This window comes from Eschscholzia californica, unplaced genomic scaffold (genome assembly GCF_041429995.1).
Source record: "Eschscholzia californica isolate CP2 unplaced genomic scaffold, dmEscCali1.0.p SCAF_4, whole genome shotgun sequence".
Lineage (NCBI taxonomy): Eukaryota > Viridiplantae > Streptophyta > Magnoliopsida > Ranunculales > Papaveraceae > Eschscholzia > Eschscholzia californica.
Genome location: NW_028238461.1, coordinates 33,317,585 through 33,334,221, shown reverse-complemented (window position 1 = coordinate 33,334,221; position 16,637 = coordinate 33,317,585). Strand labels below are relative to the sequence as shown.

The 16,637-nt window shown below is 36.2% G+C and overlaps 1 long non-coding RNA gene across 1 annotated transcript; it reads left to right on the top strand.

Annotated features, from left to right (window-relative positions):
• Window positions 1–3,249: 3,249 nt before the first annotated feature.
• Window positions 3,250–4,126, top strand: LOC147544212 (uncharacterized). The gene is made up of 2 exons (XR_015223731.1): window positions 3,250–3,688; window positions 3,844–4,126. It is a non-coding gene; the product is annotated as an uncharacterized LOC147544212 (long non-coding RNA).
• The last annotated feature ends 12,511 nt before the right edge of the window (window positions 4,127–16,637 follow it).

Sequence of the window (16,637 nt, the reverse complement as noted above, 5' to 3'; positions counted from 1 at the left end):
TTATAGTTTTATATAATCTATATAATAAAACAGAAGGAAAACGATGACTGGGACAAACGTCCTTTTTTTAATAAAGGATATTGTCTAGAAGACCTTCTCAAAATTTAAAATATATTCCTTCGTAGAAATAAAGTTACCTATTTAAAAAACAATAATCTTTTCCTTCTTAGAAATAAAACAACTAATTTAAGAAAAAAGGAAACAGAAGATATTTCAAGGACTAAGAAAAGAAATTAAAATCTCTCTCTCTCTCAATAACTAATTTAAGAGAAAAGAAACAAAAAAAATAAATAATAACTAATAAAAATATCTCTCTCTCAATAAGATATAGATCAATTATATATATATATATATATGTATAGTTCGGTCGGTTCGGTTTCGACGGTTTTCAAAAACTCAAGCCGAAGTCAAACCAAACAATGATCGGTTGATCGTTTTTTCAGCCGAACCGAGCCGAATATTGGTCAGTTCGGCTTAAAAACCATTCGGCTCGGTTCGGCCGAGTTCGGTCTGGTCGGTTTGGCCGACCGTTGCTCACCCCTAACAACAGTCAATGTTATTGTTTATATTTAATTGATATTATTATTTTAGTAATTAATTACACTACTCAACTTCTTCGGACTCTGCTAGGCTAGTATTTTGGGGAAATAAGGAAAGTTTGTGGGGCAATAAATTTTGAATGGAAACATTTTTTTTGGTTTCCTCCCAACACCACCCTTAATTATTTTTCAGTTTTTTATTCTTTCGTCCGCACCTCCACTAGAACTCCGACGATTTCTACCATATTCCGGTGACCTCCACTATTAATATCGGCGATCGCCAACATCGAATCTGGTTGGCTCTTCTCTCTCTCTTTTCTTTTCTTCTTCGTTTTTCTCTCTTTTTTCTTCTCTCTTTTTTATTCTCTCTTTTTTCTTCTCTCTGTTCTCTATCTCCTCGTTCTCTATCTCCTTTTCCCTCCTCTCATTTCCTCTCTAAGATCTTGCGAAGGGGTCTTCCCTTCACCGAAAAATTGTCCAGACGAAGGGTTCTGGCGAAGGGGCTCTCCCCTTCGCCGGAACTTATACAGGTAAAGAAAGAGAGGGAAAGAGGAGAAAGGGAAAGACGAAAGAGAGTGAGAGAGAGAGAGAGAGAGAGAGGAGAGATTATAAGAGAGAGAGAGAGAGAAAGACGTTGCCGACCAAATTTGGCCGATGACTTTATGCCGACGACCTAAGAGGTGTGTACAGTGGGTGCTTTTCGGACTTTCCACCCTTTTCTCTGGAAACTTTTATTGTTTCCCCAAAGCACCCACCTTGCTAAAAGTATGTCCAACTGTCACTTCATCTTATACACAAGATTTTGTTTTCACCATAGGTCAGATGAGTCGAACACCACAAACTATTTTAAAATCAGACTCTAGTCAATTTAGACTTCACACCTGGCTTCGGAAAAACAAACACTGCCTCAGACTCATAGGTAGTCTACGTCTCTTCGTTTTTTTTCTTGTTGAAGGATCAGGGCCAGTCCATTCTTTTAGGATGCCTAACTAAGAAGCTAAATATTGAGGCCCTTTCATATGGGAGGAAAATTATAAATAAAAATACTTAATGGTTCTTTTGGGTAGAAAAGATTCAAACTCTCAACCTCCTCATTTTCAATCTACAAAATATAGTTGTTTAAACCTAGAATAGCCTATAAAACGAAAAATATGAGGCCTCCAATCACAGTGGTGCCCAAAGTAGGTGCTTTGGGCCCGAACTGGTCCTACAAAAGACCACTTATCTCATCCAGAATGACATTAAGTTTGTCCAAGTTCTGCTTGCAATCTCAAAGTTGGGCCTTGGCTTCTGTTTCCTATATCATACGAAATTCAACAGAGATGGTAGAGAGATGCGAGTGTACGTTTGTCTGTGGCGTCATGTGCATACTAAATGACTCGGAGATGGTACCATAGGAAATAAGAGTTTGCGTCTTGGCCCTAGAAACAACTCGTAACAGGAAGCCAGATAAAACGAACACCTTGCTTAAGTAGGAAGAGTGTCATTGAAGTCTGAGGACATCAACTGTCTTTGTCATGTTATAGTTAAAGGTGGTAGAATTCTTAAAATGTAACTTTGGCATCTTCAAGAGAAGATTGGGCCATTTATAAACAATCCATTGGAAATAATTCATCATAAATTATACTGGAATTTAGAAAGAAAACACATCCTTTAGTGTATTAAAACTTACAAGTTAATATTATAAAACGGATACGAAAAAAAGAACAGATTTCTAACGTAGACGACTCCCACGTATAAACTTTTTAAGAAGAAAAAAATGGAAGTGAAAACATACATGCAATGCCGGAAGCTTATGAGCAACATAAAAACGGTGTAATTGGAGACGAATGACGACAACCAAGTATTCTTTCTCAGATCCCAAGTCATGGTATTCTTTCAAGGAAAAATGTCTAGTAAAGCATGACTCAGACTGATGACAAATCTAAGTATAGAGAGGAAATTAAATTGAACAACGAAGTTAAAACAGGTTGGGAGTCGAATGGCTTAACACGTAGAGTTTAATATTTAGAGATACCAGCCTCAAATTTTAACATGATAAGAGGGATCTAACAAGTAATATCCAAAGTTCAACTAAAAAACACAAGTAATGTCTAATAGGAAGTGTCAAAATAACATATAGTCGTTTTCTTTGTTTTTTCCACAAAGTGTTGGGTTCTGCATCCATATTCTACCCAGCATTCGGATCCGAACTACTACTACGTTCTTTGATTTTTGGTCGCCAAACTCATATGATTGAATACAGACTTCTTGACTTCAATTTTGTTTGGAGAGTAAGCACAAAGAAATGGTAAGTTGCTAAGGCCATTGAAAATTAACCAATTATATGCACCTGAGACTTGACTTGTGCAAAGAAGCATTGAAATCAAGGTACAGAGTTACATAAACCAAAATAAGGATAATTACTGGCTTAATATTCATCAAGAAGGATGGTAAAATTGGAGAAGTAAAAGAAAACTTACTCTTGAAAATTGGGGATGGTAAAATTACTATTTAATTGAAGCAAAAGTAAGAGAACACCTTTTAGTTTGATGTAAAAGTGCAAAATTGACGAATTTGATTTATGGACGAAAGTAGTTCAAATTTTTCACTACTTGTTGAATTTTCGATGCAAACAAGAAAACGAGTTTTTTTTTTTTTTTTTTTTTAATGTGTTATCATTTATTGGTGTAGCTGTTAGACATATGATGCTATAGAGTTCGAATTGAGAAGTCTAGAATTATATTTATTAAACATAGATTTGATGAAGTAAAGATAGGAGGAACAAATGAACTTTCATAAAGGCCCATGATTCTTAGAGGGTCTTGTACCTAGGGTGGAAAAATGTATATTTTATTTTTTTTGGGGTTAAGAGTCAGGGTAGAAAATGTATTTGAAGATGGCAGTAAGCAGTAACAATTGAGTGGGCCCGTGTCAGAGTGTGTCACTTTGCTAGATATTAGCAAATCCAACCAAAACTCCTACAGTAACTTATAACTCATCTCTAGTTGAAGAGTTGGGAGGAAAAAGAGGGAGAGAGAATAGAGTAGTCTTGTCTATCTCTTCTTCCCCACCCACCCCTTTCTATCCCTTGAAGGCGAGTCTTTATGATCTTCCCTGGGTTGAATATCATTCAAGAAGAAGAAGAAGTCATCTCATCCTTTGTAAAGGTAGAGATATTCATCATACTTTTGTTTTAATATAGATCTCTACCTTCGGTTTGTTAAATATACGTCTATTTACACTTCAAATTGCTTAGATCTAATAGAATCTGTATAAGATTTCTCTAGATCTACAAGTTTTATAGTATTAAAATCACTTGCAGGAGTCAATGTTTATAGACAAGGCAGAGAGGAAGGTTGTTGGGGGATAAATACGGATCTACTCTTTACTAATCAGTTTATAGCCATGAAAGGAGGTATTGTGTACTCTTTGCTCATCTCAACCTCTTAATTCTTTTTTTTTTTTTCTGAAACCATGCGAACCAATTTCATTCATAAGTGATTAAATCACAATGTTACATGTATATAATTCTTATTTCTCTCTTGTGAAAACTTCATGAGAGTTACATACGTTTAAATGCAAAATGTGTCATGAAGAGAAAGAAATGGGACTAGACCCGACTCAATAAATGACCCTAAAGGTCGCGAATGAAAAGACCCTAAAGGTCGAGAATGAAAAGACTCTAAAGGTCGACAAAATAACAATACTAATACAAATAATAAAATAACCACAATAGTCTTCACCGGAAAGTCGTCGTCGTCGTCACCGTAAAACCGTTTTCATCACCGGAAAACCGTCTTCATCGTTGGAGAACCACCGCCATCACCGGAGAACCACCACCACCACCACAGGGGCACCGCTGTCAATGCAACCACCCACTGCCCCATATCTTAAGTTACGCAAACAAACCACCACCACCACACCATTGTTGTAGTAGATTGATTATCCTTTGTAAAGACACAAACACACCATCACCATTAAAACACACCCCTCTTCTTAATTTCTACCCACCACCACCCACCACCACCCACCACCACCACCCACCACCCACCACCACCACCGAATCACAGGACACACCACCACGAAAAACACCACCAGACCCGAATCCATCACCACTAAACGGTTATGGTTTTGTTAGTATAGGAGGATTATCAACTTATAGATGGTTATGAATCAATAGGGTAAGGAGTTTGTAGTCTGATTTCAAATTTCTGAATTCAGGGAAGATACATATCTAGGTTTTGGAATAACTTGGATAAGAATTAAAAACCTGAATTGGTAATTAGTGGAACCTGAAATCAGTTTTCAAATTTGGTACTGAGATATCAGAATCGGATATATCATGTCAAGAATTTGGGGATTAAGGGTTCTGATCGGATTGGGAGTTGAAGCTCGTGCTTTGATGCTTAGAGGTGTTGAAGAACGTTCAATTGTTTTCTTGGAAAACTCGCCATCTTTTCCACACATCACCATCTAACTTACACATTAAGAAAAAGACTACCTACCCCCCTAGACCCCTAGGACCCCCTGTGACCCTATTATTTTACTGTTTCATAAGGTAAAAAAAATGAAAAAACAGTACTATACTGTTTCATAAGGTAAAAAAATGAAAAAACATTACTCAAAAAAACGTTTTTTTTTACTATATAAAATTAAAACCAATAAATTACTACTCCATCCATCATAAACTTAAGTACTTACCAACAACTAGTTAGTGACTCCAACATTGAAGAGAATAGTTTATTTGTGTTTCTCCAATCTTCAACAATGGATTTAGAATACTACCACAAGAGGGGAAAGGGCCTGAATGACCAAGCTCTTACCCTCTACATTTCCAATTTATCTCAAGCTACAATTTCTAGATTATCTCAACCGTTAGATAGTAACAGGAAGGCACAAGAGTACCTCAACGAGCACAAAGAAGTCAACAAATATGAAAGAAAATTGTATGGAGCTCCAAAAAGTGCAATACCACAGATTCAATCAGATCTAAATGATGCAATGATACGTCGATCTGAAAAAGCAGTGGGACTTCCCGACAATATGGAGGAGATAAAAGATTTGTGCTCGTTGAGGTACTCTTGTGCCTTCCTGTTACTATCTAACTATTGAGATAATCTGGAAATTGTAGCTTGAGATAAATTGGGAATGTAGAGGGTAAGATACTGGTCATTCAGTCCCTTTACCCTCTTGTGTTAGTATTCTAAATCCATTGTTGAAGATTCGAGAAACACAAATAAACGATTCTCTTCAATGGTAGAGTCACTCACTAGTTGTTGGTTAAGTACTTAAGTTTATGATGGATGAAGTAGTAATTTATTGGTTTAAATTTTATATAGTAAAAAGAAAACGTTTTTTTTTTAGTAATATTTTTTCATTTTTTTACCTTATGAAACAGTATAGTACGGTTTTTTCATTTTTTTTACCTTATGTAACAGTAAAATAATAAGGTCACAGGGGGTCTAGGGGGTAGGTAGTCTTTTTCTTAGGTTGTGTTTGATACCAGGGAAATAATTTCATAGAAATAAAGAGTTATATGGAAACTCTTCCGTGGAAATAAGAGTTCTTTCGTTTGATAGTCATTTATTAGTCTGTGGAATTACGAACTCTGTTATTTGGTTGACAACTAACCTCTACGAATATAATACTCAATTAAGAGTTTTCATTTACTCCTTATGTAGTCAAAATGACATTTTTTCTTTTATGTTACCAAAATTATATTTTCATCCTTATGTTGTTTAAATTACATTTTTACCCTTATATTTTCAAAATTATATTTTTACCCCTGTGTTGTAAAATTATTTGACCTTGTGTCATTTAATGTAAAAGTGTAGACATGCCAGTTTTACAAGATAAATGTATGAATGCCATTCAAACCACATAAGGGTAAACATGTCATTTTGATTTATACGAGGGTAAAAATGTCATTTTGACAACATAAGGGTAAGATGTCAATTTGATATTATAAAAGGGTAAAAATGTAATTTTAGCTATAAAGCCAAAATGGCATTTTAACAACATTGTAAACATGTCATTTGGTAAAAAGGGTAAAAATGTCATTTAGAATATAAATGGAGATAAATATTAGGTTTTAAGTATCTGAATATATTAAAATATTTTTATTTTGATTTTTGACTTTCCACGGAAACTAATTCCTAGGGTGAAGCAAGGAATTAAAAGTGGGTTATTTCATGGAAATAGATTCCCTAGGGAATTAAAGCCATGGAATTACTTCGTATCAAACGATGGAAATATCTAATTCCATGGAAATTCTTTTATTTCCATGGAAATAGGAGATATCAAACACACCCTTAATGTGTAAGTTAGATGGTGATGCGTGGAAAAGATGGCGTGTTTTCCAAGAAAACAATTGAGCGTTCTGTGACTTTTTTTTTTTCTTGTTGGTCCACTCTTGAAAATTTGGTCAACAGACTCCATGTAAAAAGAAACCGCAAGTGTGTATCTATCTTTATTGACTTGTGTAGACTCTATGTAAAAAGAATAATAAAAACTTCTAACTCTCTTCAGAACCCGAATTAAAATATGGTACAACTTTTACATTGATAACAACTTTATATAAGAACGGGCTAAACATAAGTAAACAATTCGGGTCAAAATTTTAGACCGATGGTTAAGCGATTTTTGAATTGCAAAATTGATTAAATGTTGATCCAAATTCAAAGCATTTTCAACAATTTTGGTTCGTAGTGGATGTATGCTTTTATTTTAGCCTAAGATTTTGGTCCCGAAAAAACGGTAAAAAAAAAAACGGTCAAAAAAGTGAGATGTTTTCTTTTTGTTGTTGAAAAGGAGTTTCCTGACGACCACACTCTTTTCCCTCAGAAGAAGGTCAGTGACAATGAGTTGTTAGGGTCATTTCCAAGTTTTTTTTTTTATGAGAGAACATTGCATTAAAGACAAACGAGAGTACAAAATACAAACCAAACAACTAAAGTAAAGCCGAAACAAAAGAAGGTACAGAATTCCACACTTTTCTGTCTTCATTTCTTCTTCCCCATTTCGCAATCGCATCAGCTGGAGCATTGCAATCCCTAGGTACACAGGTGAACATAATTCCTTCGAAATTGTCTATAAGGGATCTAATTTGTTGTATAATCTTTAAGGATTGCCAGTGTAGTCCTATATTTTGACCATTGATGAAATTGACAAGAGCTTGATTATCACTTTCTATATGAGCATGAGTAATATTTAATTGTAATGCCCATTGCATACTAGAGAGGATAGTCAGTCCTTCACACTCTGCCGCGTTTTGGCATCGCACCGAGTTTGCTGTTGCTATAATGAATTTCGACTCTTCATCTCTGATAATACATCCTATTCCTGTCGGATCTGTAGCTTTGGTAAACGAGGCGTCAACGTTCAACTTTAAATATGGTGCCGATGGAGGTCTCCATATTTGTTTCTTAGTGGATTTTCTGCATTTGTTAGTGATAGCCGTCTCAATCTTGAGAGGAGTGATAGACACATTATTAATTCGGTCTATTATTTGTCGAGGATTTTGTTTGTTCGTGTTAAAACAGTTTTCACATTTTTTCTTTTCTTCTTTTTTGATGAAATACAACAAGTAACTTGGAAATGACCATTTTGATGTTAGCAGGGGGATTGGAGGGTCATTTCCAAGTTAATTGTTGTATTTCATCAAGAAGAAAAGAAAAAATGTTACCTATTGTGCTTTCTACAAACCAAAAAAAATCATCACTTGTTCTAATGGACTTGGTAGTTTGAAGCAGTGTGATACTTAAGCTAGATCAGTATATAGAAGTTAGAATTGTTTCCAAAAATGTTTAATATATTCACATATTTATATTCATATTTCGATTTTCGTTTGTGAGAATAGAGTATGTAAAAATCAATATATCGGCTAAATCCCACCCAACCTATAAACATACTAAATTTTGATCGGAGCATAAAAGGTTTATGTTATTTATTTCTTGTAGTTGGTTTTTTTTTTTCTTTGTATTCAAAGATACAAAATTGGCCTGGTCTCTTTCCTCGTAGAATCAAAATTTTGTCAACTTCTGTTTCCAAATAAATTACTAATTTTTGTTCCAAATAAAATTAATTAGGAACAAATCAGGGTATGCACTAATTATTTTTTTTTGTTGAAAAATTGAAAACCAATTATCCAATCTACAGTTGATTTCTATTGCTCATAAACTATTCAATCAACTGTAATAAATATATTAAATACTTTCTCATCTAACTTGGAATATATTTTTGGTAACACATCTTAGTTAGATTCGCATTTCAAATTTATGATGTTCTCTTGGATTAGCTCACCATAGGTGCCGGACGGCCAAGAAAGAAGTTAATGCCTCATATATGTTAAACAGTTGACTCTTTTATATTTTTTTTGGAGCGCCATGTATATCTTCAATAAAAGAAATTAATAAATGATGCATTCGTTAGATGGTCTAGAACGTCAAGTAGCGAGCAAATACTTACAATTATTGTGTCGGATATGTGTCTAAAATTTAAGTGGAGGGACATTAAGCAATGAGACTACAACAAGGCTGACCCTCTCTTTTTTGACTTTAATCTTGAATCTTCTTTTGCGCGTGTGAAAGTCAAGGATTTTGGTTTTATTTAGTGAAAAAACGTTTTTACAACTGTTTGTTTTTCTTCTGATGAAACAGTAAAAGAAAAGAAATGGGGATAGGGATAGGGGCTAGGTGGTTTTCTTAATGTATAAGGATTGTGATGGCCCTGATGGGTGGGAGTGTCTGTCAAGAAAACATGTTGTGTAGTAAAAAGAAAAAAAAAAGGAAAAACTCTTGTCTGAATCTGACTCCCAAAATCAGCCATTTTAACGAGGGAGACTTCCTAGTGATAATGAGCAAAGTTTTTGTTGGCATTCTAACAGGTCCCTTAACTTTCAACTTTTTGTTTTTTGCTCCACGTACAAGATCAGCACAAACTGTTACCAATCAAACAAACAAACATTATTAAGCCTTCGAGCAAATACAACGGAAGAATCAAATCTAACTGTGAGTGTTCAGATTAATATTATATTGTTGGTTACTCAGAGTACGATGTTTGTCTTACGAGACTATTCACATACACCCCTTAACTTTGGAGCCCAACAAGTGTTTTTTGTTGTTGTTCGGTGATGTGGAGTATAAGGGGCCTAGGTATAGGGGTGCAACAGTTGACGTCGCACCGACTCCTTTACCCAATAGGACCCCTTTTAACCATATGATTTTTTTAGTTGAAAACTTTTTAACCATATATATGTTATTAGCTAAACAATAATGAGTAGGATAGGATAAACAACATAGAAGACGAAGTGATGTGTTTGAAAGTCAGAAGCTCGCGATATGGCGTGAAGGATTTAGTAGGCGACAAAAATTTGTCGTTTGGGTAAGCAATTCAAGCAATAACGGCTTAGTAGTTGAAAATCAACTGAAACTTAGTTACCAAAGGAGTGATTCTTGTTAGTCCACTCTTAAGATGGGTGTAATGCCTAAAAACCCAAACATATACTTAAAAAAACAAAAGAGACTAGTACCAAGGTCCAAGAAGTGTAGTTGTTCATTTTTATGAAAAAGAAAATACATTAATGGTGTGGAAACTAGAAATTTCGGGTGCAAATGTGCACATTTTTTTCTTGTTTACAATCAACGGAATATATACAAGTAAATATTCTACAATTGATAGATGAATGAATATGAATGAAAATTTATATCGTTTAATCCCTACTTTTTTGTTTAATTCTTTTCACATTATTCTCGGTTTTCCCCGGTAAGAGGGGTACCAGGTACAAATAACAAAATTTGAGACATCTTTTGATTTAGTTCATATAAAGTGGGTAATCATCTTGTCCGAAGATATTAAGAGCTACATATTACCCTTGGTGTTTCATTGATAATAAACATTACAAGTGGAGTCATCATTCCGATTTGGTTCAAACGTCGTGGATGACTTGGAAAATCAAGAGATGCCTTTTTTTTAATATTTCTCTCGTTTTCTGTGGATACTACATATGTAAGTACCGACGACCAAACATTACAATCGGAAGCACTTTCCCCCATCTTTAAAATAGTGTAGGTAACCATCTCACTCACGGAACTTTGAAATATGGAAAATCGAGAATAATACTCTCGGTTCATCGGTAGGATGATTATCAGTGATCAAACATAAAATTGGAGGTCTCTTTCCAATTTTGTTAAATGTGTCCCTAATCATCTCAATGGTGGGAACCTGTCATTCCTGATGCTTTCGAAAATTTGGTCAAGAGACTGTGTACCCATAGGTGTGTAGGAGAAGTGGCTGTACTAGGAAAAAAAACTAAGTCAACAGGGAGTGCATATAAAGGTGAGTGTGACGGTAGAAACCGTAAGTGTGTATAAAGTTCCCAGTTAAATGCTCACCCATAGGGATGTCAACAGGGCGGGTTTGGGACGGTTCAGTAAACGGGTTTTATCATAACCGTCCCAATAATTAACCGGGTTGGATATTCAATTACCACAACCGTCCCAATTAAAAATTGCTAAACCATTACCGACCCGTCCGGTCCCGTTTAATATAAAACGAGTCGGGTTCAAAGTATTTTGTTTCACAAAAGTTATTTTAGTTTGAAATAACATGATAATTGTTAACAAAATTTTGTAAGACTTTGAGTTTATCAATCATAAACACTACAACTACTTAAATAATATAAAACATAAAATAATAAATTGATAATATAAGATTAAAGTTCTAGAAACATAACCTTAAATAAAACAAATATTTAATATATGACATACTAATCGGCTCGGGGCGGAGTTTACTATCTAATACCAAACCCGCCCCGAACCCGATTAGTTTTTTAACTTCATACCAAACCCGAACCGTTTAATTAACGGGGAGGTAAAACCAGTCCCATTAGGGGCGGGTCTGGGAAAAAACCTGCTGGTTCGGGCCAAATTATTAGAGGCTCACTGTGCCAATTTTACCCCTGCCGGTTTTACCCCCAAACCCGCCACAAATAGTTTGGGAAAAAACCCGCCGGTCCCAGCACAGGCCCAAGTCAGAGGCTCACTGTGCCAATTTCAAAATCTAGGTAAGCTGGTTCTGGATCTACTCTATAAACCAGAGGTAACAAGTCCAATTTATAGGGGAGGCAGAGTCTATCTTGATTGATTTGTGTGAGTGAATATAAAAAAATGTAAAAATAAGAATGAACTTCCATGCTCTTAGGATAATCTTAAAGATCTTTATATGATGTTTAAGGGCCAAAATATCTATCATGATTGCAAGGCCGTGTTTGAGGGGGCACCCCGCCCTTACCTCGCCAAACTTGGGGCCGCTAAACATGGGCCTAATCTTAACTATCGTGTATTAAGTATTACTAATACTAAGACCATATACTTGTAATGTACTTCGTATACCGCTCAGCGGAGAAAAAGTTGTCCCACGCGTCAATAGTTATAGATTCGAATCCAATGAAGAAAACTATTTTTTTTTCCTTTTTAGGGTGGTTCTATATGCACCCCTACTTATTGTTGTTGACACCCTTAAGAATTCCACAAATTCTTATTGTATTTAATGAGGTTTCAAATATCCTAGAGTTCCATGGTTTTAGGGACAATTCAACCTTGTATTTTTATACTAATACAAAAGAAATTAGACTCCGTGAGCATGGATATCTATCCTATTTCATGGTTGCGTGAACAACTTAATGTCATCTATATTATTGAATAATTTTAGATATTTATTTATTGATATGTTAAATACATTTTCAACTTTATGTTAACGTACTAGAGGGCCTCCCACAAAGTTTAGCCCCGGGCCCTCAGATTTTCAGCCACGACTCTGGATGATTGATGGCAAATTTGAGGGAGCATTCATGAGTGAGAAAGGCGCATTTAACAGTTATAAGGACGCCTAAATTTCCTTTGTAAATATTTTATACACGCTGCAAGTTTTGTTAAACATATTATACTACTGCTAAAGTTTTCCCTTCATTAATTGTTAGTGTCATGTGAAAACAAAATGGTTGCAAAAAGTTTCCCTGGTAAGATTCATTTGGGCGCCTAAAATTTCGATGAACATTTTAGAAAATTGTATCACTTTATTTTTTTACCGTAATCTTCCTTCACTCTACACAGCTAAACGATTGCCAAGCCTTAATTCAGCTTCCAAACCGAGGAACAAGGTCCTCAAGAAATCGCCCTTGCGGCTACAAAAACGGATCCCTGGATTTGTCCAAATGAATCTTACTAGTGAAATTTTAGGCGCCCAAATGAATCTTACTGTAATCTTCTTTCACTATACACACCTAACGATTTTACAAAAAGGCATTCAGAAAGTTTGGCGCCTATACTTATATAGAGATAGAGAAGCGAGAAAGAGAGCAACGAACTTTGGCGCCTATAAGTGTATCTGAATACTTATACTCAACACTCTTAACCTTCTCAATTCGTGACACCGCCAATACACAAGGTAAGATAGTCGAGGACTTTGATCTTCTCGATTCTTCAACAATAACTCAACATCTTGACTTCAACCCGTAAAGGAGAGTGCTACAATGACAAAACTTTTGACTTAATGGATCACTTTCGTTAAAAGGCAATTTTTTTTTAAAGTTTTGACATTGATCTTGACTTTTCTTTTGCGCGTGTGAAAGTCAAGGATTTTGTCGAAAATCTTTTATACACTTAGCATTTCCCGTAAATTTGTATTTATGGCTTGCTCAAACTATTTTTAGTCTATTTTGATCGGATGAGAGGTATAAAAGTTATGAAATGACTATTCCATCTCTAACTAAATTAAGTCCGACCCTTGCATCAAAGAAAAAGAAATTAAGGTTGACTCAAGGGAACCGCATTAATAAAGACAACAAAACATGTAATAAGTTGAACCAAAAATCTGACTCCGAGTCCGATTGCAGAATGTCTCACTCGATTGAATAGTTCACATGGGTCCTTTTCATTTAGACAAGCTGCATTTCGGCAAGGAGAAAAAGGAAAACACCACACACCATTACATGAACCCTTGGGCAGTGGTGGTGCAAAAGCGGTAGATGGTGGTGGACTAAAAATAAATCTTTTAATGTAGCTAAACAAATACCAATAGGAAAGAGATATGCTAGCATTTTGTAGAACCCATCAACAAAGCGGGGGGTCTTGCCATGTACTGGAAGCATCACATAAACCGTTTTATTCTTTACTCTGTTTCCAACATTATCCATGTTGAGATTCCCGACCCCAACAATAACAATAATATTTTCATCACTTGTTTCTAGGACTGTCTTTATCATAAAAATAAAATCCACCCTCGGAAAACGCTAAAAAATCTAAATCCTAAGACTAACAACCCTTGGATCGTTATCGGGGACCTGAATAGCATTCTTGATCCTCAGATGAAAAACGGAGGAACAGACACATCCAATTCTCATCTTCCCAAAATCCTTAATGGTATCCATCAACTAGGTTTGGTAGACCTAGGCTATCAGGGAAATCCTTATAGCAATCGCATTTTTGCAGGCAACCTCATCCAAGAGAGACTAGATAGAGCTCTTGCTAACGATATTTGGCTTCAAAGCTATCCCAGCTGCTGTATCACTCATTTAGAGTCGGCCAAATCAGATCATAACTCCATCTTTCTCAATACTTTCAACCACAACCAACACCAACCCAAACCTTTCAAAATCATCCGCACTTGGATGTCTCATCTGGAATGCCACGAATTTATAGCCAATAAATGGGCTCTAAATAACAGAAACCCTACAACTCATAATATTCAGTCTAATCTTTCTTCGCTAAGCAAACACTTAACCAATCAAATGAAACAAAAATGTCTTCGGTAACATAGAAAAGCAAATTAACAACACCATCTCCTCCCTCCGAAACAACCACCTCTCATCCTATCATTGACCCCACCATCTTAAATCTTTTCAACCCCATCATCTGCCCCTCCCGAAATGCGGAGCTCACAACCATCCCAGACAAAGCAGGGATTGATCTAGCTATTCAATGGCTTAAAAAAGATGATGCCCCAAGACCTGATGGTTACCTTCCCTTCTTCTTCCAGTCCAATTGGGATACGGTTAGCCAAGACATCTATAATTTAGCTCAAAACTTCTTTCACTCGGCTATCCTTCCCCCTGACACTAACCACACCCACATCTGCCTTATCCCAAAAAAGTCTATACCCCAAACACTTGCGGACTATCACCCCATCAGTCTTCTTAACGCCACTTATAAAATCATCACTAAGATTCTTGTAGAACAACTGAAACTCAATCAAAACCCTATCATATCCCCTTTCCAAGCTGCTTATATTCCGGGCAGATAGATCTCGGACAACATCATCATTGGCGAAGAACTCATACACTCTTTAAAAAAATGAAAGGGGCTACTAGTTACTTTATTCATAAATTAGATATGTCTAAAGCGTTCGACAGAATCGGATAGTTTTTTTGATGGATGTCATGAGACACCTTGGTTTCTCAGAGCACTGGCTCGACATGATATTCAACTGCATTTCAACTTCCTCCATGTCGGTTCTCATCAACGGGCGTCCGGATCCTAAATTCTTTCCCTGTAGAGGTATCAGACAAGGTGACCCCTATCGCCCTTTCTATTCACGTTGGCTATGGAAGGTCTGAGCTGACTCCTCACCTCTAACTCCGGTCAAGGTCAATTATTGGGATTCCCCAGAAACAACCCCAATCTCACAATCTCACACCTTCTCTTTGCAGACGACTGCATTATCTTTGGCAAAAATTCTATAGATAACATTCATAACCTTAAAAATATCTTAAATCTCTTTTGCTCCGCTTCAGGTCAGAAAATAAACTATGCTAAATCCAACATCTTTTATTCTAAAAATTCCCGCCCTAAGTTTAAGCGTCTCATCACGCGCACTCTCAAAGTTAAATATGCTTCCACCTCCGAGAAATACTTAGGTGCTCAGCTATTCATCCGCGTGCAAAAAATCAAGGTGTTCAACAATATCCTAGAGCAAACCAAGTCCAAACTGTCCAAGTGGAACCATTCCTTTCTCTCCCAAGCTGATCGCACATTTGTTATTTCAGTAGTTGTTGCGGTCATTCCCCGATACTAGATGCAATGCTTTGCCATTCCAAATGCATAAGCAAAAGCATAACGACTTTGCAAAAGTCTTTCTGGTGGGGGAAGTCAAAAGGTATATGCACCAAAGCATGGTCATATATTTGTTTTCCAAAAAAATTAGGAGGACTGGGCATCCATAATCCACACCCGGAGAACAAAACCCTCCTTAGTAAACTGGTCTGGCAGCTCAAATCGGACCCCCATGCCATCTGGGTTCAACTCCTAAAAGATAAATACTTTCCAGACTCTAACTCTCCGGGGCCTGCCAAATCTCACCACTCGTGGAACTGGAAAGTCCTCAGAAAACAATTCGATCAAATCGATAATCTGATAACTTGGGAAGTTCACACAGGAGATCAAATTTATATATGGACAGATAATTGGACCCTGGTATTACTAGCCCAATCACAAAGTCCAATAACTCTAACCTGGTTAAAGTTTCGCAGCTAATCACTAATGAACGTTGGAACGAAGCTACCCTCAATCCAAACTTCGATGACTCCACTCAAAATCTGATTAAGCTATACCTCTTCAGAATGAAGGTACCGACCAATTGAAATGGGCTCCCAGTGAATCTGGTAATTTTTCTGTTAAATCCATGTATCAGCATCTCAGTCTCAAGGATAATCCTCAACCCCCTCCTCCGATCAACTGGAATTTTATTTGGTCAATCCCTACTATCCCCCATATACATATTTTATTTGGAAAATTCGTACGAAATCCCTCCCTGTCAGGGGTATTATCGGTAAGTATATAGGAAACATTCTCGTTTGCCCGAATTGCATAGAAACAGAAACTATTGAACATGCACTCTTACATAGCCCTCTAGCGAAAAATATTTGGTTTCACTTCAATATCATATCTACTAACATCGCATCTTTAACTGACTGGATTTTTTCTTGGCAGGATCCGACACATAATAGTTACATATTGAACGACATTCACTTTGTTACCATACTATGACATATATGGAAAACTCGCTGCGATCATTGCTTTCAGCATACAATTAATACTACTAGTTCAGTTATAAATATGATTA